This window comes from Hyla sarda, chromosome 1 (genome assembly GCF_029499605.1).
Source record: "Hyla sarda isolate aHylSar1 chromosome 1, aHylSar1.hap1, whole genome shotgun sequence".
Taxonomy (NCBI): Eukaryota; Metazoa; Chordata; class Amphibia; order Anura; family Hylidae; genus Hyla; species Hyla sarda.
The window spans coordinates 13,614,065-13,638,321 of NC_079189.1; the positions used below are offsets into that span (position 1 = coordinate 13,614,065).

Here is a 24,257-nt window from a genome sequence, read left to right on the forward strand (position 1 = left end):
GAAATAGACTTTTTTAGTTATTATTTCAGTGACGACTTTGTCAATCTGATGGTTGAGCAGACGAATCTGTACGCCCAACAGTTCGTCGCCGCTCATCCGGGCTCACTCTTGGCTAGGCCCAATAGCTGGTTCCCAGGCAATGCAGCCGAAATGAGGACATTTTGGGGCCTCGTGCTGCATATGGGTCTTGTCAAGAAACCCAGTGTCCGGCAATATTGGAGTGGGGATGTCCTTTACCAGACCCCGCTCTACAATATGGCCATGGTCCATCCCCGGTTCGAGGCCATTCGGAGATGTTTGCATTATGCTGATAATGCGGCATGTCCCCCCCAACTGATCCCGCGTATGACTGCCTGTATAAAATCAGGCCGGTCATCAATCACTTCGGGGCCAAATTTTCGGAGGCGTATGTCCCTGGAAGGGAGGTCGCTATTGAGGAGTCTCTCATCAGCTTTAAGGGGAGACTCAGCTTCCAGCAATACATCCCTACCAAGCGAGCGCGGTATGGTGTGAAGATGTACACTTTGCGAGAGCACCTCAGGGTACACATGCAAGTTTATGGTGTATGAGGGATGAGATTCCGTATTGAACGCCCAGATTGTTCCCCCACTCTGGGTGTTAGCGGGAAAATCGTTTGAGGCCTTTTGCACCCATTGCTAGATAAAGGTTACCACCTTTACGTGGACAACTTTTATACTAGTATCCCTCTCTTCACATCCCTCGTCGCCAGATCCACACTCGCTTGTGGGACAGTCCGGAAGAATCAAAGAGGCCTTCCTTCCTATCCCCTGCAGACTCCTATCCCTCGGGGTGAGTCCCGTGCCTTTTCCCATGAAAACCTGTTGCTGGTCAGGTATAAGGACAAGAGGGATGTCCTTATGCTCACCACTATTCATGGGAAAGGCAGCACCCCTGTCCCTGTGCGAGGTACCGGTACTCAAGCCCGATTGTATTCTGGACTACAATCGGTATATGGGGGGAGTTGATCTTTCTTATCAAGTCCTCAAACCATATAATGCCATGCGGAAAGCAAAGATATGGTACAAAAAAGTTGTGGTCTACATGGTACAGGTTGCCATGTACAACACTTATGTACTGTCCCAGTACGCGGGCAACACAGGGACATACCTGCAGTTTCACGAGGAAGTTCTAAAGGCCCTCATCTTTGGTAACCGCCGAAGAGCGGGTCAGAGCACCTCTGGAACTGTGGGCCCCTGGATCATCCCTGGCCCACACTTTCCAGGTGAGGTCCCCCACACTGGAAAGAAGGGACAATCTCAGAAAAAATGCAGAGTTTGTTGCAAGAGGGGGATTTGTAAGGACACCACCATTTAATGCGGCACTTTCCCTGATCATCCGGGCCTCTGCATTAAGGATTGCTTCAGGGACTATCACACTTCCATGGAGTACTACATTTTATATCCTTTCATCTGATTTTCATTCCCCAGAATTCGACTCCAATGTACCAGTCCAGAGTACATTGTCTTCCAAATTTTAAAACCAAAACACTCCCCCCCCCCCAAAAAAAAAAAAAATCCCCAAACCTTTCCCGATACCCCTGTTATCTTTTTTTTCCCACCCAAAAAAATGGTTCATGGGACACAGAGTCAACAGGATTGGGGGTTTCCAGTTGCCTCAAATGCGCAGCACTCTCTCCCCACCTGAGCATGGTGCGCATTTGAGGTAACAGAATAGGGACGTCCACACACATCACATCCCAGAATGATGATTCAGAGCATAGGGTTTGGGGCGGGCATCATTTTAAATTTCGGCTATACTCTGGGTCATCATTCTAGGAATTGGCATATCAGTATTAAAATTGCAATTTTCATCCCCCCCCCCCTACCCATAGTACACTTCATCCTTTCCTGGAAAATAAATTTAGGGAACACCCGTCTGTTCCTAAATGTCCACTTCACTCCTACACACCTTCCCTAGGGGGTGTACTGTTTGTAATATTCTCACATATGGGTGTTCCTTTCTTGTATTTTCCTCTGAATGCATGTATGTAACTGTTAGGTCCGTAAGAAACATCAGCCTCAAATGCGAATAGTTCTCACTCATGAGCTCTGTCGTATTTCCAGACGACAATTCGGAGACAGATGTTAGTTGTTCCCAGAAAGATGAAGCAGAGTATAGGTTGAAAATTGCAGTTTTCAAAAGCTACCCTTCATCCATTCCTGGAAAACAAATTTAGGAAACACCAGTGCGTTCAAAATGTCCTCTTTGCCATATACCCATTCCTGAGGGTCGGTACTTTCTGTAATGATGTCACATGTGGATGTTTCATTTTTGTATTTTCCTCTGAATGTATGTAACTGTGGTGTCCCAGTACCGCATTTCGCACGGTACTTGTTTATCTGTGGGTCCCCATAACCAGAGTCCCTAGGACTTAGTAGTCTTTATTGGTTAGTTCGCCCCTAGTCGCCTCCATTATAGTATATAGATTACTAATTTATCTATAAAGTAATGTATATAGTGTTATTTCAGTATGTAAATGGTTAACTACCTGTTTCTACGGCATTGCAAGGGCCTTCGGGTCATGTGATGCGTTCCAAGCCTCACTCTGGATGCGTTCCAGGCCTCGTTCTGGTATCTGTAGCCTCGTTCTGGTTCTTCAGTGTACATAGAGCCTGTGACGTAAGCAATCCCATCTCACCATGTAAAGTGAGTGGCAGATGTTCGGACCAATCAAAGTCGCCACGCCCCCTGCCCATATAAGAGAGCGGCGGCCATCTTATCTCTCTCTTGTTCCAGGGTTGCTGAGCTAGCGACACCTCTCTTGTTCCCAGGATACCAAGTAAGCAAGACCTGTATTACAGTAATCGCAGTGAGTTAGGCCTGAGCCTTGCGGCAACGGCCGAACGATATAAATTATAGAGTGTGTCATCCCCTAAGCACTCTGCAGCATCACCGGACTCAATATTTCTCCTAAATCCAGACGGATCTGCACATCATTCCCTAAATTCAGAGACTATAAGTCTTATGCAAGGTCCGCAACTTCTACCAGTCGCTAAGCAACCAAAGAACTGTATTAAGAGACTGTTATGACGTATTGGATATTGCAAGCACTGCAGTAAAGTTAAATCTGCTTGTGGACCTTCAGTCATTTCATTGCACCTATCGCTTCTGGGAAGGGCGGTGATAGGCTGGAACATAGATTCAGCATACCAGCCCTCACCCAGGCATCACGAGTGACTGGGTTAATATTAACCCCTCATATACCAACAACCTACCATCCCTACCATACACCCCCCAAGTGCTACCACATAACCGTCAGCTACTGATATGCCATAGGCCTCAAATGCAAACAGACCTCTGACTTCTGAGCCTTGTTGTGCGCCCGCCCAGCATGTTACCCCATATGTGGATGTGTTCCCATAGTCAGGAGAAAAAGCCCTCCAAAATTTGTAACCCAAGTACTCCAATTACCCCTTGTGAAAATTGAAAAAATTGAGTAACCCCAGCATTTTAGTGTAAAAAAATTAAATTTTTCCTTGTACAGCCCACTGTTGCCGTTTTTTTCTCATTTTTCGCATTTACGTTAGAACCTCAACCATTGCAGTGCAAAGCACCACTTTAGGCCTCAAATCTCATCGATGCTGTCTCACTCCTAAGCCCTGTTTTGCACCTGCATAGTGCTTTACCGCCATACATGGGGTATATTCTTATTCTGGAGAAATTGGGCTACAAATTTTGTGGAGCTTTTTTCTCTTACTACTTGTAAAACTAAAAAAAATGTTGGTTAATACCAGCAATTTAGTCTTAAAAATCAATTTTTTTACTTTTACAGCCCACTTTTCAAATAACCTGTGAGGTGTAAGTACTCACTGTACCCCTCGTTATATTTCTGGAGGGGTCTAGTTTCCAAAATGGTGTCACATGTGGGGGGTTTCTGCTGTTCTGGCATCATTGGAGGTTTGACAATGTACATGACCCCTACTTCAATTTCAGCAAATTTCTCTCTTCAAAGACCAATGGCGCTCCTTCTGTTCTGAGACCTGGGCTTCAAACTTTGTGCTCACTATACCCCTTGTTACATTTCTTGAGGGGTGTAATTTCCAAATTAGTATGCTATGTGGTGTTTTCTTTTGCTGTTATGGCACCACGGGGGCTTCCTAAATCCAACATGGCCCCCAAAAACCATGAAAGCAAAATTTGTTTTAAAAAATCTCACAGTTGCTCTTTCCCTCTTGAGTCATGTTGTGAGCCCACATAGCACTTTATGTCAACATATGAGGTATTTCCGAACTTGAGAGAAATTGGGTTACAATTTTTTTTCACCTAATACCACTTTTAAAAATGAAAAAATGGGGCTACAAGAACATGTTAATGTAAAAAACGCAGATTTAGATTTTTCTCCTCCACTTTACTGCTATTCTTGTGAAACACCTAAAGGGTTAACAGACATTCTGAATATAATTTTGAATACTTTGAGGGGTGTATTTTCTAAAATGGGGTCATTTATGGGGTATTTCTCACAGAAAGGCCCCTCAAATCCACTTCAAACTTAACTGGTCCCTGAAAAAAATCAGATTTTGAAATTTTCATGAAAATTTTGAAAATCGCTGCTTTACTTTGAAGCCTTCTGAGGTCTTCCAAAAGTAAAAACATGTCAACTTTATGATGTCAACATGAAGTAGACATATTACATTTGTGAATCAGTATAAAATTAATTTGGAATATAAATTTTCCTTACAAGCAGAGAGTTTCAAAGTTAGAAAAATGCTAAATTCTCAAAATTTGGGGATTTTTCACCAAGAAAGGATGCAAGTAATGACGAAAATTTACCACTAACATAAAGTAGTATATGTCATGAAAAAACTATCTCAGAATCAGAATAATCGGTAAAATCATCTTAGAGTTATTAATGCATTAAGTGACAGTGGTCAGAATTGCAAAAAATGGCTCCGTCCTTAAGGTGAAAATGAGCTGCGTCCTTAAGGGGTTAAGGCTTTTCTAATGGAAGTTTATAACGGGTCTTTTAACGGAGCAACTTTATAGTGTGAAAGGGGCCTTAGTGTTACAAGGTCTGAGGTGTGAATGGCGAGCAAGTGTCTTAAATTTGGTGTTACTGCCTCACACTCTCTAAAGCTGGTGTTATGGACATAGAACATTATATTTGTATTTTTACTTTCATAGTTTACAATTTATTAAAAAAAAAATAAAAAATAAAAATAAAAATAAAAAGGCCTCAGCAGTGAAAGGGTTAATTTCAAACAACACAGTATCTTCTACAGTAGGCGTGGTCAAAACCTATTTTTCGGGAATGGAAGGAGAGTAGGCAGAGACTAAGCACCTGGGTGGGGGAATATTGGATTTTATTTGGAGGCCTTGAGCTAGGCATTCTCTTGACTTGCTGGAATGGAGAGGAGGAAGCTTCCATGATATCTCCTGCTCCTCATGATCCTGGGATGGATATTGATTGTATCATTTCTACATTTTGAATATATAAGTATCACTCTGGTAAATCCATACTAATTTGCTTTACATAGTGCATCAACCATTGCGTTGATGCTTGTTTGTATGTTTTTTAGTTTAGCAATAAAGTTTTTATTAAACCTCTTTAAAGGGGTACTCCGGCGCTAAGACATCTCCTCCCCTATCCAAAGGATAGGAGATAAGATGCCTGATCGCGGGGGTCCCGTGATCTTGCACGCAGCACCCCGTTATAATCAGCATGTTCGCTCCAGGTCTGATTACTGGCGATCTCGGGGGCCGCAGCATTGTGACGTCACGGCCTCGCCCCCGTGTGATGTCACGCTCTGCCCCCTCAATGCAAGCCTATGGGAGGGGGCGTGACAGCTGTCACGCCCCCTCCCATAGGCTTGCATTGAGGGGGGCGGAGCATGACATCACACGGGGCCAAGATGTCACAATGCTCCGGCCCCCGTGACCGCCAGTAATCAGACCCTTTGGATAGGGGATAAGATGTCTTAGCGCCGGAGTACCCCTTTAACCATGATGGTTATTGGGATCGTTAATTTGGTGTGGATAAAATGTTGGTAAAAGACATTCGCTGCAAAAATAACAGGTACCATTCATTATTTTATAATTGTACAAAACCTTTCAGTGTTTTTTTGGTGTTTGCAAACATATTATGGTCCTATTAATTTAGCCTGTGTCTCCTACCTAAGTTTCAAATGGTCGGCAGCCATCTTGGGACTTGCAAAGGAGCACATGGTTGGGGGCCATCTTTGATTCTGTAATGGCGCATTTTAATCTTCACAACCACAACCATTGGTGTAGTCTGCAGGATTACCACTTCGAATGAGCAGAATTACAACCCCAGAACCACAACAACTGTTCATTGGAAGTTCAACATGTCAAATAACTCTCTGAGGATCCCCAAAAAATTGTTATTATAGCTTAGATGGCCTAGGCCTAAGATTTCCAAGACTCTAAAACTGAGCTGCAGTACATTGAATACGGCAAGCCCATACAGCGGTTTAACAGGACAGGTTTCACTCAGAAGAGGCCTCACCATGGTCGACCACAGAAGTTGAGTGCACATGCTCAGTGTCATATGCAGAAGTTGTCTTTGGGAAATAGAGGTATCAGTGTTGCCAGCAGTACTGCAGAGGTTAAAGGGGTGGGGGGGTCAGCCTGTCAGTGCTCAGACCAAACGACGCACACTGCATCATAATCATATTTCATCATTCATAATTGCATAATGATGCAGCATTGTAATTATGGACTCTGGGAGAACCTGGCTGTATCAGTGGAGCGCTGATTACACTGTATAATTCTATGCAATAGCAAAGCATTGAACAGTAAATGCAATCTAATGACTGCATGTAAAAATCCCCTATGGGGACTTAAAAAGTGTAAAAAAAAAAATGTTCCTAAAACAATGTAAAACTTCCTCCTCTAATAAATGTAAACCCCCCCTTATTTTACCATGTTACAAAACAATAAATAAATAAACAAATAAATAAAGATATTAATTAAAACTACAGATATCAGTTCAAAAAATTTGCCCTTAGGCTGGGTTCACATCACGTTTTGTCCCATACGGGACCACATATGGCAGGGGGAGCTGAAAACTTGCGCTCCCGTATGCGGTCCCGTATGTAATTCATTTCAATGAGCTGACCGGAGTGAAACGCTGACTCCGGCCGGCTCATTTTTGCCCCGTATACGGTTTTCCACCGGACCTAAAATGGTAGTCGACCACGATTTTAAGTGCGGTGGGAAAACCGCATACGGGGCAAAAATGAGCCGGCCGGAGTCAGCGTCTTACACCGGTGAGCTCATTGAAATGAATTACATACGGGACCCCATACGAAGGCCTACGGGAGCGCAAGTTTTCAGCTGCCCCTGTCGTATGCGGTCCCGTATGGGACAAAACGTAATGTGAACCCAGCCTTATACAGTCCCCTATAGGGATGGCAGAGGACCTTCGATGATGTCATTACCATGTGATCGGTCACATGGGTGGGAGGAGCCTGACTCCTGTGCTGTGGAGGCCCCGGAAGAATGTGTATCAGGAGAAGGTAACCTATAGTACATACACACTCACACACAAATAACTATTGGGGAGATTTATCAAACTGTGGAGGAGAGAAACTGGAGAGATTTTTCCACAGCAGCCAATCACAGCTCAGCTTTCACTTTACCACAGCTCGTTAGCTGAGCAGTGATTGGTTGCTATGGGAAATCCCTCCACTTTTTCTCTTACACAGTTTGATAAATCTGAGCCTATATCTGTGCTTTTCAACCAGGGTGCCTCCAGCTGTTACAAAACTACAACTCCCAGCATCTCCGGAGAGCCGACAGCTGTCTGGGCATGCTGGGAGTTGTAGTTTTGCAACAGCTGGAGACACATTGTTTGGAAAACACTGCACTATAAAATTCACACACACTAAATGCGTAAATGTCCAAACTATTACAATATAACGTTAAATAACACGCATGGTCAATGGTGTAATTGTTAAAAAAATACCACAGTCCACAATTGCTAATTTTAAGTCATTTCATATATCATAAAAAAATGAATAAAAAGTAATTAAAGTCCCATCAAAAAAAAAATGGTACCGGTAAAAACTACAGATCAAAGCGCAAAAGGTGAGCCCTTACACAGCCCAGTATATGGGAAAATACTAAAGTTATAGGGGTCAGAAGAGGATGATTTTAAAGGGGTACTCCAGCGTTAAGACATCTTAACCCCTATTCAAAGGATAGGGGATAAAATGCCTGATCGCGGGGGTCACAGCTGTCACACTCCCTCCATAGGCTTACATTGAGGGGGCAGAGCCGTGATCATCACACGGGGCGGAGCCGTGACATCACTATGCTCCATCCCGTGATCGCCAGTAATCAGATCAGGAGCGAGCACGCTCCGGGGGCTGATTCTAACGGGGCGCTGAATGGAAGATCACGGGGGTCCCCAGCGGCGGGACCCACGCGGTCAGGCATCTTATCCCCTTTGGATAGGGGATAAGATGTCTTAGCGTTGGAGTACCCCTTTAAGTATACAAATGTTTTTGTACAAAAAGTTATTTTAATTTTTTTTTTAAATAAAACAAAGCCTATAAAAATTGGTTATTGGTGTAATTGTATGGAACTACAGAATAAAGATAATGTAATTTTTACTGAGAAGTGCACTGGGTAGAACGGAATAAAGTGGTACGGGGGAGGGCAATTGATATAGCACAGGGGGTTGATCAAGGGGGAGGGGATAAAAGTGCATGGGAGTAGCAGCCTGATTTGTAATGCTGATACTGGTATCCTGTTGTATGTCGTAGGATGCGCAACATGATATGTGCAATTGGCGGTACTGTGAGGGGTGTCTAGGGGGCCCAGGCCTGAGCAGTGTAAGGGGCCCCAAAATTTCTGATGGCAGCCCTGCCCCCCTAACATGTTTCGTCACTAAGTGTGACGTCCTTAGAGGTTATGGGGCAATGGAGCTCCTTCTCTTCTGAGCATTGTAGTTCGCCCGCAGAGCACTTTACATCCACATATGGGGTATTTATATACTCAGAAGAAATGGGGTTACACATTTTGGGGAGCTTTTTTTTCTATTTTCCCTTGTCGGTCTGACCGACCAATAGCAGGGATAGTAGGGGTCGCACTCCTTTAAGGGGGATCGGGGGTGTCTTGGACAGCCATGATCCCCCTTATTTTCTGGGGGGGAAAAAACTGTTAAATACAGTGAAACCGCCAAAATTTTGAAAAATACTGTGATATACATTTTTGGTCATACCGCCCAGGGCTAGTCTGAACTATTAAAATATAATGTTAATTAAACCGCACGATCAATTGCAAAGTCTAAAATTGCGTATTTTTGGTCACTTTGTATACCTTCAAAAAAATGTATAAAAAGCGATCAAAAAGTCCCATAAAAACTTCAGATCACGGCTCAAAAAATGAGCCCTCATACCGCCCCGTATATGGAAAAATTAAAAAGTTATAGGGGTCAGAGGATGACAATTTTAAACATACTAATTTTGGTGCATGTAGTTATAATTTTTTTAAAGTAGTAAAATAAAATAAAAAACTATATAAATTTGGTATCATTGTAACCGTATGGACCTACAGAATAAATATATGGTGTCATTTTTACCAAAAAGTGCACTGCGTAGAATCAGAAGTCCCCAAAAATCATAAAAATTTAGTTTTTTTCCCAATTTTGCCCCTCAAATAATTTTTTTCTTGTTTCGCCAAGTACAATTGGTGGCGCCACAAACAAGCCCTCATATGGGTCTGTAGGTGCAAAATTGAAAAGTGTTCTGATTTTTAGAAGGTGAGGTGAAAAATACGAAAGTGCAAAAAGAAAAAAAAACTGTGGTCCTTAAGGGGTTAAAGGAGTAGTCCAGCAGTGAACAAGTGGTGAACAACTTATCCCCTATCCTAAGGATAGGGGATAAGTTGCAGATCGCGGGGGGTCCGACTGCTGGGGCCCCACGCGATCTCCTGTACGGGGCCCCGAAAGCCAGCGCGAAGGGGACGTGTCGACCCCAGCACGAAGCGGCAGCCGACACGCCCTCTCAATACAAATCTATGGCAGAGCCGGAGCGCTGCCTTCGGCTATCTCCGGCTCTACCATAGCGATGTATTGAGGGGGCGTGTCAGCCGCCGCTTCGTGCGGGGGTCGACACCCGATGTCTGGCCGGAGAGCCTGGCCCCCGTACAGAGAGATCGCAGGGGGCCCCAGCGGTCGGACCCTCTGTGATCTCAAACTTATCCCCTATCCTTAGGATAGGGGATACGTTTTTCACCACTGGACTACCCCTTTAAGGAAAAGGGGAGCGGGTTATACATTGCATAGTGACTTGCCACTGCAGTAAGTTTCCACTTTTATTTTCACCAGCAAAAACTGCATACGTTTTTTTCTGTGTTTTGGCAGATTGTTTCTGGTATTTTTGCTGGTGTGTGGAGATAACCATTTTTGTACCCTGTGGCAGTTTTTACTGCCTTCAGGGTACCACTCTGTGGGTCAGATGCAGGGTATCCGGCCCACGGAGTGTAAGGAGGTAGGTAGCGATGCATAGCAATAGCAATCACTATTTACCTCTGCCAGCCATATAGTATATATAGGTTCTCAACACACAGATGTATACCATACATGAGCTGCTGCTCCTAGCGGAGCTGTGCCTGCACAGCTAATGCTGAGCAGGAGGTATACCTCCTTCCCAGCAAGAATTTACGGTAAATACAGCAATGTGTATACATCGCTGCTTTACTGTAACCACTTGTTGGGCTGAGTGCTATGTGCCAGGCCAGCAAGGAAAGAGTTTACTCTTGCTGCTTAGCAGCCCCTTATATCTCTTTGTGGGGTAAACAGTATAATAAGGCCATCTATAGATGGTTGTATATACTGTATACAAACAAGGCAGTATATACAGGCAGGCAATCATTCATCACTCTGGGTCCTGTCCCACCCTGGTTTGCTGTAGCCCTGCCCCCTAGTGATGATGTTGTGGAGCTACAGCCAGGAGCCAGGGTGGTGTGTATAGCTCTGTTCTCACTATGGGTTTTGCATAATGCCAACAGATCCTTTCTACCAGTGTGTTCCCAAACAGGTAACCTATAGATGTTGCATAACTACAACCACCATCATTCCAAGACAGCCAAGCACTTTCTGAATGGCCGGCACCGAGGAGCCATTCAGGGCTCCCGGCAGGGTTTTTAAAATGAACAATGTGAGTGTGCATATCTATATTATAAGCGCTGGGGGGGCAAGATATATAGCGCTGCAGGGGCAGACATATAGTTGTGGTAGCCCTTGGGGGTATATGGTAGTTGGGGTTGTTTCAGGAGATGAGGGGTTAATGTTAACCCTATAGTTCGTGATGCCAGGCTGAGGGCTAGTATGCTGAGGTACTTCTCCGGCTATCGCGGCCCTTCCCAGTAACGATAGGTGCATGCATAAAATGACTGAAGGTCCACAAAGTAGCTGAACTTGAACTTGGATAACTTTACTTAAATGCTTGCGGTATATCCAATGAACAGTAACAGTCTCAGGAATACAGTCTCTTCTCATAAAAGTCTCTGAATTAGGGAATATTGTGAAGATCCGTCCGGATTTAGGGCATAGATAAGGTCCGGTGGTCTTGCAGAGTGTTTAGGGATTGACACACTCACAATTTAGCAGATATCAGCCGTTGCCGCAAGGCTCAGGCCTAAACTCACTGATGACAGCAGCGCAGATCCTTCTCCCTCAACAGTCCACGAGGAAAGAGAGTGAGCAATGGCCGCCGCTCCCTTATATGGGCAGGGGCAGGGCCGTTTTTACTGGTCCAATCAACTGTCACTCACCGTTACAAGGAGTGATGGGAGATAAAAGTCACAGGGGCCTCCAAAGGTCCTCAAGCATAAAACCATAGAGTTCACCCGGTCACATGACCCACAGGTCCCGTTACGCTGTGCATAGGTAATTAACCATTTATATACACTTGTACAATCCTATATATATATACAAATCCTGAAGAATTATTAGATAACTAATACCTAGATGAGAGGTGACTAGGGGTGGGCTAGTTAAGAAGAACTCCGACGTCCTAGGGACTCTGGCTATAGGGACTTATATACAAAGGTACCGGATAGGATGCGGTACCGGGACACCACATAGTGCTATATATCTAGCAACCCCAGCGCATTTATGATATGCCCCCCCCCCCGCAGCGTTCATACATAGTGCTGTGGGGGAATATGTATATAATTTAAACAACAACAAAGGCGTGGTCTCAAATGGCAGGAGATGCTCAACCCCAAATGCAGTTGTGCATGTATACTGGGGGAGCAGATCCTGCCCTTGTGGTTTGTTGCTAAGGGTGATCCCCAGCATAAAAATGCATACAATGGAGAATGCCTGCAACAGACTACAAGTGCCACAATGGCATCCTACACCAGATAAACAGTGTGGATGTGTAACAATTAGATTATAATACAGGAATTTAGGTACACTGGTAGATGTATACAATGACATTGGCTATCCCTCAACACTGATGTTAAAATTTAGACATTCACCAGTATATCCTTAGACGAAGGACATACCTGAGCCGCACACCAAAGCCAAGGTTTCTCAAGTGGCATGTGACCTAACACTAAACCTACCTGTGCGTGATAAGCAAAACCAGGGGCCAGTGGGCAATTACAGCAGCATTAGGCCGACTTACAGCCTCCTCCCAGTTACCTCCAGTGTGGCTGGGCACACATACAATGGGAGGAGGGAGGCAGACTGTAAGCCCCACCCAAGTTGGCTGATATGTGTGCCGGCCTCGCAGGTGGACCATATGCTGGGGATCACCCTTAGCAATGGACCACAAGGGCAGAATCTGCTCCCCCAGCATATATGCACAACTGCATTTGGGGTTGAGCACCTCCTGCCATTTGAGACAACGTCTTTGTTGTTGTTTAAATCTTATACTTGGAGGTGTATAAACTCCATATTTCATGCGCCTTGATCACTATTAAAGGGGTACTCCACCCCTAGACATCTTATCCCCTATCCAAAGGATAGGGGATAAGATGTCTGATCGCAGTAGTCCCGCTGCTGGGGACCCCCGCAATATAGCATGCGGCACCCACCTGTTTCTGGTCCAGAAGCCCCCTCCCATAGACTTGCATTGAGGGGACGGGGCATGATGCCACACGTAGGCGGAGTCGGGACATCACGAACTTCCGTTCCCGAGGTCGGGACCCAGACCCTCCAACTCTTCCGGACCAGAAACAGGTGGGTGCCGCATGCTATATTGCGATCAGTATAATCCTACAAAACAACATCCGTAAAATCCAGTAATTGCTACCCGATTAAGTATACATCCTACAAAAAAATGGTAGACTTCAATATTGTACAATATAGACATAATCTTTATTGAGAACACATACAATATATAAAACATACATATAAAATACACAGAACACCGCAGGATGACAAACTCACAGGTAAATGGTGGAGTATACTGGGCGGGGAAATAAAATATTTTCCCCTGGGACCATTCGGCTACGATTCTATGGTCTAAATGTAAACAATAGGGCAAGGGGACCACAGGGACTTAGTGCAAAAATATCCATGCAAGTCAAAGTGCAAAGTGCAAGATACCAGTATTATACAGCCTGGATAAAGTGCTAAAGTGCCAAAATAGCTGCCATACAGAAATAGTGCATTCACCTCAGCTGTAATACGGATGTCTAATTGCACATGCCCTTATTCCCCCTTACAAGGCTCTCAATATAGCCTGAACAGTAATAAAAAGACCAGAAGCCGTATATACAGAATGCAGAGTGTAAGTCCCACCAGTACCACACATTACCTGTGACCATACAGAACGCTCCCCTAACGCGTGTTTCGCTTTACGCTTGATCACAGGGTCACGGTGCCCAAGTGTGGGTAAGCTCACCTTTTATATGTTTGTATCGCCACCAAACAGCCTCCACCTGAGGACGCCTCACCCGCCCACAGGCAGCTTCCTGCTCCCAGCTCGGCGTCATAGGGCCGCGCCGTCACATGACGCCCGTAGTGCTCCAGGAACATGTGACCGCGCGGCCCCAGGAAGAGACGCGTCGCCATGGAGACTTCAGCGCCTGCGCAGTCCGGACTCAGCGTCCATAGAGACTGGAAAGCGGCGATACCACTAACAGCCATAATACACGGATCCCAAAGACAGAAATGAAACATGGACAATCAATTACACAGGTACGTATGGGGCATATACCTAAAGGGTTCCATACTCTCTTATACATTCTGAAAACACGGTACATATCAAAAGTGATAAAAAATAAATGAATATAAAAGAATTATATAAATTATATAAAGTAGTGTAAAGTGTGTATATGCTGTATGTGAAAAATTATGAGTGTGTATACTATATATATATATATATATATATATATATATATATATATATATATATATATATATAAATAAAAATAATGGTGTATGTTGTGAACAAAACACTACAAATGAAACACAAATCAAATCAAAAAACTATGTTCAGAACATGATTAAGGTGTATGGAAAAGGTGACTACCAAACACTCCCTGTGAATGTGAGTATATGAGAACACAGATACATGAATGCCCCTGTGTCCTAATATGTGAAAATATAAATGCATAGAAAAAAAAAAAAAAAAAAAAAAAAAATATATATATATATATATATATATATATATATATATATTACGTATGCAATTGCTATAAGTAACAAGTGTGTTATATGAGTAATTTATGTATATTGTCATAAATAACAAGTGTATTGTTATAAATGTTGACATTGGCTACCCCCTAATATAATGTGTGTAGAAATAAAGCTACATGAAAAATTCTATACTATATATATGGTTGCCATATATAAATATACTATATAGATTTTGTTGTCATGGGCAACCACCCATATTAAACACAATACCAAAATATAATGACGCCAATAAAAAGAGTGACGTAGTGAAGTGTAGAATGAAGTGATCAAATAATTATAAGTGACTTAATACCAACACTACAACACTATATCTAGAACCCATACATCGATAGCTTTGTGTGAACACAAATCCCAAGTGTAGTAATGAAGTAATATCATAAATTAACATACTCTATGTACCTTAGTTAAAGTATCCCGCCATTGCCAAGAGTGACAGACCACCCTACCCCGTGCAACCAGCAAAACCTCCAGTCACACGAGAGCATGTGTCCGTCAGAGTCGGCAACAGTCTAGTAAGGTAAATGTACTAATCAAATTACCATTAGCAATAGATGAAATCAATATGCTGAAAAAATGTGCTAAAATTATGTGTGTCCTCTACAACTGCAACATTAATAAATTACGATTATAAATTATATACTGCACAGAATGTATACTCAATGGAGTTTATTCTCAAAATGCCCCACCTAAGAGGGATGCCCCAATAAAACATTCATTATTCAAATCAAAGTTTCAAAAAATGTCCACTTTTAAACTTGTCCCAAGTAATCTTTCTGCCACAGGATAATACCGCCTGCTGAAAGAGGATAATATACCACAGTTATTCCGGATCCTATCCACACCTGAAAAATAAAGGAGAATAAAAACACTTAAAATAATATAGTGAAAATTAAAACACCGGAAAACCAGTTCCGCAAAAGGACCACACCATGGGGGAGATTTATCAAAACCTGTGCAGAGGAAGAGTGGTGCAGTTGCCCATAGCAACCAATCAGATTGCTTCTTTCATTTTCCACAGGCCTCTTTAGAGGCCTGTGGAAAATGAAAGAAGCAATCTGATTGGTTGCTATGGGCAACCGCACCACTCTTCCTCTGCACAGGTTTTGACAAATCTCCCCCCATATCCCCAAAATTCCTTTATGATGCTATTCCATTGAATAAACAGGAACAGCTAAATTAGTCCCAAAACAAAACCCCTCCCCATAAGAGTCAGCCTAATACTGCTGTAATTGCCCACTGGCCCCTGGTTTGCTTATCATGCACAGGTAGGTTTAGTGTTAGGTCCCGCGCCACTTGAGAAACCTTTGCATTGGTGTGCGGGCTCTGGTATGCCCTTCATCTAAGGATATACTGGCTAATGTCTCAATTTTAACATCAGTGTTGAGGGATAGCCAATGTCGTTGTATACATCTACCACAGTGGTTCACCTAAATTCCTGTATTATTCTAATTGTTACACATCCACACCGTTTATCTGGTGTAGGATGCCATTGTGGCACTTGTAGTCTGTTGCAGGCATCCTCCATTGTATGCATTTTTATGCTGGGGATCATCCTTAGCAACGGACCACAAGGGCAGGATCTGCTCCCCCACTATACATGCACAACTGCATTTGGGGTTGAGCACCTCCTTCCATTTGAGACCACGTCTTTGTTGTCGTTTAAATCCTATACTTGGAGGTGTATAAACTCCATATGTAATGTTCCTTGATCACTATTAAGGCAGCATTAAGGTTCACCTGTGAGGCCGGCAACATACTAGTCAACTCGGGTGGGGCTTATAGTCTGCCTCTCTCCTCCCATTGTATGTGTGCCCAGCCACACTGGAGGTAACTGGGAGCAGGCTGTAAGTCGGCCTAATACTGCTGTAATTGCCCACTGCTTATCACGCACAGGTAGGTTTAGCGTTAGGTCCCGTGCCACTTGAGAAACCTTGGCGTTGGTGTGCGGGCTCTGGTATGTCCTTCATCTAAGGATATACTGGCAAATGTCTCAATTTTTAAATCGTTGTTGAGGGATAGCCAATGTCATTGTATACATCTACCACAGGAATATGCATATAGATGCGCTGGGAGGGCCAAATTATACTATATGCCTTGTCCCCCAGCGTATCTATATACATATGCCCGCAACGCTATATGTGAAAAATATTCTATCAGGCCGGCCGGCTGCTGGGGAAGGGCTGCTGATAGAATACTATTCATATATAGTGCTGCAGTGGCAAAATATGATAAATGCGTCAGTGGGGGTATATAGTTAAAAATGCACAGGTGGGGGTCATATTTTTATAAATGCGCTGCGGGGGGGGGCATATTATAAATGTGCTGGGGGGGCTAGATATATAGCGCTATATGTCTGCCCCCTGCAGCTCTATGTATTTTACCCCCCACAGCATATATATATATATATATATATATATATATATATATATATATATACACACACACACACACACACACACACCCCGTATATACTCGAGTATAAGCCGAGTTTTTCAGCACAATTTTTCGTGCTGAAAACACCCCCCTCGGCTTATACTCGAGTGAACTCTCCACCCGCAGTGGTCTTCAACCTGTGGACCTCCAGAGGTTTCAAAACTACAACTCCCAGCAAGCCTGGGCAGCCATCGGCTGTCCGGGCTTGCTGGGAGTTGTAGTTTTGAAACCTCCGGAGGTCCGCAGGTTGAAGACCACTGCGGCCTTCGACATCATCCAGCCCCCTCTCACCCCCTTTAGTTCTGTACAGTACTCGCCTCCGCTCGGCGCTGGTCCGGTGCTGCAAGACTGTCCGGAGAGGAGGTCGTCCGGTGGGATAGTGATTCCGGGCTGCTATCTTCACCGGGGAGGCCTCTTCTAAGCGCTTCGGGCCCGGCCCCAGAATAGTCACGTTGCCTTGACAACAACGCAGAGGTACGTTCATTGCCAACGTACTTCTGCGTCATCGTCCAGGCAATGCCTCTATTCCGGGCCCGAAGCGCGGAGAAGAGGCGCCCCCAGTGAAGATAGCAGCCCGGAACCACTATCCCACCGGACGACCTACTCACCGGACAGTCCTGCAGCACCGGACCAGCGCCGAGCGGAGGCGAGTATTGTACAGAACTAAAGGGGGTGAGAGGGGGCTGGATGATGTCGAAGGCCGCAGTGGTCTTCAACCTGCGGACCTCCGGAGGTTTCAAAACTACAACTCCCAGCAAGCCCGGACAGCCGATGGCTGCCCGGGCTTGCTGGAAGTTGTAGTTTTGAAACCTCTGGAGGTCCGCAGGTTGAAGACCACTGAGGGCGGATGATGACAAGAGGATGATGAAGGGGGGGGTGTGGGATGATGACAAGAGGATGATGAAGGGGGGTGTGGGATGATGAAGGGGGGTGGGGATGATGACAAGGGGATGATGAAGGGGGGGTGTGGGATGATTACAAGGGGATGATGAAGGGGGGTGGGGATGATGACAAGGGGATGATAAAGGGGGGGTGTGGGATGATGACAAGGGGATGATGACAGGTGATGATGATGAGGGTCTGGATGATAACAGGCGATGATGATGATGAGGATGTTAATGACGGGTCTGGATGATGACAGGGGGGGATGATGTATTTCCCACCCTAGGCTTATACTCGAGTCAATAACTTTTCCTGGGATTTTGGGTTGAAATTAGGGGCCTCGGCTTATACTCGGGTCGGCTTATACTCGAGTATATATATATATATATATATATATATATATATATATATATATATATATATACACACACTCACATTGTTCATTTAAAAAACCCAGCCGGGAGCCCTGAATGGCTCCTCGGTAACGGCCATTCAGGGCTCCCCACGGGGAATTTTAAAATAATAGTAAAAACACTCAATACATTACAGGGTTGCAGAGCATTCCGCACGCTCCCCTGCTTAATAACTGCTGATCCCATTGGGTCTCAGAAGTGAGACCCGGTGCGATCAATCCCTTATCCCCTGTACTACTACCCCCAACATGAAACAGAATGTTCCATGATGGGAGTAGTAGTACAAGCACTAATGTAGTCTCCCTAGCCACCCAAAGACTCCTGCAGCTGTGGGAACTACTACTCCCATTATGGAAACAAGTCTGTTTCATGATGGGAGTAGTAGTCCCTCAACACTGGAGGAGTCTGCTGATTTCACCTCTTCTGGGCATGCTCAGAAGTAATAATGGATATTATAAACCGGGATGACATTAAAGGCTCATCCGTTCTCCACAAACTTCAATGTTAAATTTACTGTATCCGTTTTTTCTTCTGTTTTTTTGACGGGAGAAAAAAGTACTGCATGCACCGTCTTTTTGGCTGGGTTCACACCAGATTTTTGCAATACAGTTCCCGTCACAGGTTTTTGATAAAAAATGGATTCCTCAAAACCTGACTAAACTGTATCAAAACGTGTACAAATTTTAATCCGTATATGGTTGAAAACCGTACACGGTTTGAAAAATTATGTCCGGTTGCACCCGTTTTTTTAAATAAAAATGTATACGTTTTTAACTTTTCATTCCATTATCATAGTTACATAGTTAGTACGGTCAAAAAAAGACATATGTCCATCAAGTTCAACCAGGGAATTGGAGGGTAGGGGTGGAATTGAAGGGTTTATTGAAAATCAATAAAGTTTCTTTTTTTTTTTAATTCCAAGAAAAAAACTGTGCAAAGTCAAAAATCGTATGGTGAAAACCGGATGGAACTGTATGTACGTTTCAATACAGTTTTTCACCCGAACCAAAAACCATGCTAGGCTACGGTTTTGGGTACGGGAAAAAACCTGACAAAACTGTCCAGGATGCAAAACGGACACAACCTGATGCATCTTTTGGCATACGGTTTTCAATGGAGAGTCAATGCATACGGTTTCAATACGGTTCCATATGGTTTTCAAATTGTAAAAGTATATGGGAACTGTATTGCAAAAACGTGGTGTGAACCCTTCTTCATTATAAAAAAAAAATTTAAATGAGTGCAAATGGATGTGAAAGGATTGTAAATAATCCCTTTCACATCAATGGGATTATTTTACAACCATTTGTAATCCGTTTACAAGCAGCAACAATGGAACCTAAACGGGGAAAAAAACGGGGACAGATGGCTGTTTGAATGCACTCTAAGTGAAATAATACTGATATTCAGTATGAAATGCACATTACAGGCATCACTATTAGAATCACTGCTGCAGAGCCGCACAATGACAGAGCCTGGAGGTGGCATCAGTATGAGGAGACCATATAGTGGCTGAATGACACAGCGTGGAGGTGTTGGCAGAATGAGGAGACCATATAGTGGCTGAATGACACAGCGTGGAGGTGTTGGCAGCATGAGGAGACCATATAGTGGTTGAATGACACAGTGTGGAGGTGTTGGCAGAATGAGGAGACCATATAGTGGCTGAATTACACAGCCTGGAGTTAGCAGAAGCATGAGGAGACTATATAGTGGCTAAATGACACAGCCTGGAGCTGGTGGCAGCATGAGAAGACCATATAGTGGCTGAATGGCACAGCTTGGGGTTGGCAGAAGCATGAGGAGAACATATGGTGGCAGAATGAGACAGCCTGGAAGTGGCAGCAGCAGCATCAGGGGTCCTGAAAGTGACCCGGTGACAGCTTGGAGCCGGTGGCAGCATGAGGAGACCATATAGTGGCTGAATGGCACCGCCTATAGTTTGCGGCAGCATGAGTAGAACATATAGTGGCTGAATGGCACAACCTGGAGTTGGCAGAAGCATGGGAGGCAATACCAGTACCTGGTGATGAAGGTGGGTGAAAAAAGGTATGCTGCGGAGGAGTGTTTGCAACTGGGCAGCAGCGCCTCAAATCTATTTTGCATTATACATATTTGTGAAGTGTTGGTGTGGCACCATGGTCAATCTACTCTCATGCATCAGGCATTGGTGGGTGGAAATCTTGGCTGATCCATGCCTGATTCATCTTCACATGGGTCAGTTCAGTCTCTCTACATTTTTTGTGGACAGACGAGTTCTCCGTTGGGCGACTATGGCCCCTGCCGCACTAAACATCCGCTCTGATGGTACACTACTGGCCGGGTAGGACAGCTTTTCCAGGGCAAACTCTGCTAGTTGCGGCACAAATCAAGTTTGACTGCCCGCATGTCAAGGTATGCTACCACCTGCTGGTTCAGGTCCTGCTCCAGGTCTACCTGCTGCTGATCAGTTGCTTCACTATGCTGGTGAAGAAAGGTGCTCATCAGCGACTATAGATTCAGGCTGCTGCTGATGGAGCTGGTACTGCTCCTGCTACCCCACCCCTCCCCAGCAGCCATGACAGTGGAAGGTGAGCGCAGAATGCCCCCCGAGTCAGACCTGCGATAGGATGGGATGTCTCTGTAGTAGGTCAGTTTTTACTCCCTCTCAGTGGGTGTAAAAAAGGCCCCCATTTTGTGCCAGAAGCGAGGATCTAATAAGGTGGAGAGCCAGAAGTCATCCCACTGCCGAATGGTGACAATTTGGTGGTCACTATGCAAGCAACTGAGCATGCATCGTGTCATTTGTGCAAGTGACTCGGAGGGACTCCCTGCCTCCATCTCCACTGCATACTGCTACGGTGTGTCTGGGTCCTCTGTCTTGCCTTCCTCATAACCCTCTAGCTCCTCTGGCTGCTCCTGCAGCACACAGTTGCTGTGTAATAAACCCAAAATTGCACTCTCTCTCTTAAAGACTATTAGGAATGGACTACTAGGTATTTGTTATACCGTCTACAGACTAATATAACCAGCAGACCAGTTGTTGTGGAACAAAGACACAGATTTGGCCTAAAAAAAAATATTTTCCCTCCTCTGCTAACATTTCTGCAGTTGAGCCAGCTTGTTCAAAAGTATGAGGCACCACACAGCTCTCTGTCCCTCTCTGTAATACAATGCTGTTCACAGTGACTGCAAGGTTAATCGCTGCGGTAAGAATTATTTTCTGTGCAAAAATTCACTGCTCTCTGTCCAACAGAAGGCTGATGTGACTAGGAGGTGAATCGCTGCTGGAAAAAGCTTTTCTGTGTAACACACACAGCGATGTCCATCCTATTTCTCTGCAGTGAAAGGATGAAGTGACTAGCCGGAATATGGCTGCCGATTATATAGGGCTGTGACATCACAGGAGTGATTGGCTGCTGATAGGAAACATCCTGCATGTGATTCAGGGTCATCCTGCCGACCCTTGTTCCCGCCTTCTCAGGATTCCTTGCCCCATGTCCTCACATGTGCATCCGCCATTTTAGATGCCCTGGAGCCTGGACCGCACTAAATGGAGTTTAATGATAGAATTGTGGCAATATTCACATTCGTTGCGAATTGAATTTTTCATGAAATTCGGAACAAATTCGGATTTGTCCGGATTTGTCAGATTCGCTCATTTGTGGTACTAACCCATGTTTATCTTTTTTTTTCTCATTTCAGTATCCTGTGGATTATGTTGGATTCAGTGAACTACAGTACGTCGATGACCAGCATTTTTTGTTTCCGCTAAAGAGGGCTTTAAGAGAATTTTTTTTAAATAAAACATTTTTTTGACTGTCGTATTTTTTAAGTAATTTTCAGGCTTAGTACTGGATACTGTCTCAGACAAAGTCAATTACTAAACCAGGGCTTAGTCCCACCCTGGTAACAACAGTCTGTTGTTGCTTTGTTGGTATGTAAATGAAAATAGGGAGGACCACAAATGTATTTTTCAAAAATAAATAAATGAATAAAAAACCATGTGTAGATATCAATCAAGCAGCAACAGCGCTTGGTGGTCAATGAACATTGTTACTTTCTTCAGTCTAAATAAAGCCAACCTGTTACATCCTTTGCCCAGGATGACCATTTTTGACGCTTTGTGCCTGTTGGCACCTGCTCTTACTGGTATCCCTGTTGGGTACTGGGGTAATATACTTTATTGGAATTTTAATTGGACAATGTTTTTTATAATATATATATATATATTTTTAGAATTGTCAACTAAAGTGCCACATAAACTGGTATAAATGAGTCAGCTGTAATAAAACATTGTGTTTTCTGAACTAAAAAAAATATATAAAAAAATTGGGGGTGATTTTTCCACAGTGCTGCGAGAAATTATTTTAATGATTTTTTTATTTTTTTGTGTGTGCATTTGTCACAAATGTTTTAGATCAAGCACCTTTAATTTTACCGAAAGATAATCAAAGTAAATACGAAATGCAGTATTCAAGCAATCACCTTATTTATTATAAGAAAAAATCCCTGTATATAAAATAATGTAATAAAAAAATGCTTTTTCTTTTGATTTCTAGATATATTACTTTTATTTAATCGATCATAAAAAGTAGTGGCTATAAGTGCAATATTACTACAAATATACCTTCTCCACTAACTGTTTTCTACAATTCAGCTCAGGCTTCATTGTTAGAATATAACATTTAGGAAAAAATATACAGCCTAATATCGCAGCGCTTGAAGTCAATATCGCAAATATCTCCACAGCCACCATGTATTTTCCCTTGGTGCTCAGATAAGCCGGGATCATGGCAATCCAGACACTGCAGAACACCAGCATGCTGAAGGTGATGTACTTGGCCTCATTGAAACTGTCCGGTAATGTCCTCACCATGAAAGCCAGAAGAAAGCTCACCGCTGCCAGGAACCCCAGATAACCCAACATGAAATAAAAGGCCAAGACAGACCCTTCATTACACTGAATGATGATCTTCCCAGGATAAGATACAAAGTCCTGATATGGTGGAGACACCAACAACCAAGTAGCACAGATCACGACTTGTAAAGAGGAGCACGTTACAACAACATACAAAGCACATTTGGCTTCTATCCACTTCTTCCAGTAACTGCCTGGTTTTATGGCTCTGAAGATTATGCAGACCATGATAGTCTTGGCCAAAACAGAAGAGACAGAAACAGAAAAGAAAAATCCAACTGATATTTGTCTCAGTAAGCAGGTTATATCTACAGGACGACCAAGGAACAAGAAGACACAGAGAAAGCTCATCAAGGTGGAGACCAGGAGGATGAGGCTCACAGTCCGGTTATTGGCCTTCACTAGAGGAGTGTCCCAGAATGAAATGAAGAGTCTTATAATAATGAGAGTTATAATAGAGAATAATAAAGAGATGGAAGAAATCACTGATGTCAGAATGTCTGATGTATAAGAGAGGTACTCAACCATCTTAGGAATGCATTTTTCTTTCTTCTCATCTGGCCATTCATCATCTGAACACTTGTAACAATCCTCACTATCTATACATACAAAACAAAAGTTACCAATGTGCAAAAGAATGAAGATAAATGGTAAAAAAAACTAAACACTATGCATATTTGATAACATCATGTCAGTGACAGCCCAATTTCTAAAATTTTATATTTTTTTTATCCTGCACTGTTATCTACACTGTATCTCCCAGAAAATGATCCAAAGGCCACTCGAAAAAAAAATCCTCAAAATGGTAAAAGTTAGTAAAAAAGTTTCTAAGTATTGAAACCTGAAAAAAAAAAAACATTCCACTATACAAATGGGGGGGGGGGGGGTGTTGTGTGTGAGACAAAAATATAGTTTGTGACGCCAGGGTAGTGTTAACTTCCACACTCCAAGGATTAGCGGCTTCCTGGGCCAAGTGCTGGGGCAATAC

At 43.7% G+C, this 24,257-nt stretch overlaps 1 long non-coding RNA gene across 1 annotated transcript; it reads left to right on the top strand.

The window, feature by feature from the left end:
• Positions 1 to 7,433: 7,433 nt before the first annotated feature.
• LOC130312865 (uncharacterized) lies at positions 7,434 to 22,836 on the top strand. Its single transcript, XR_008860973.1, has 3 exons — positions 7,434 to 7,496; positions 13,875 to 14,140; positions 22,054 to 22,836. It is a non-coding gene; the product is annotated as an uncharacterized LOC130312865 (long non-coding RNA).
• Positions 22,837 to 24,257: the final 1,421 nt, after the last annotated feature.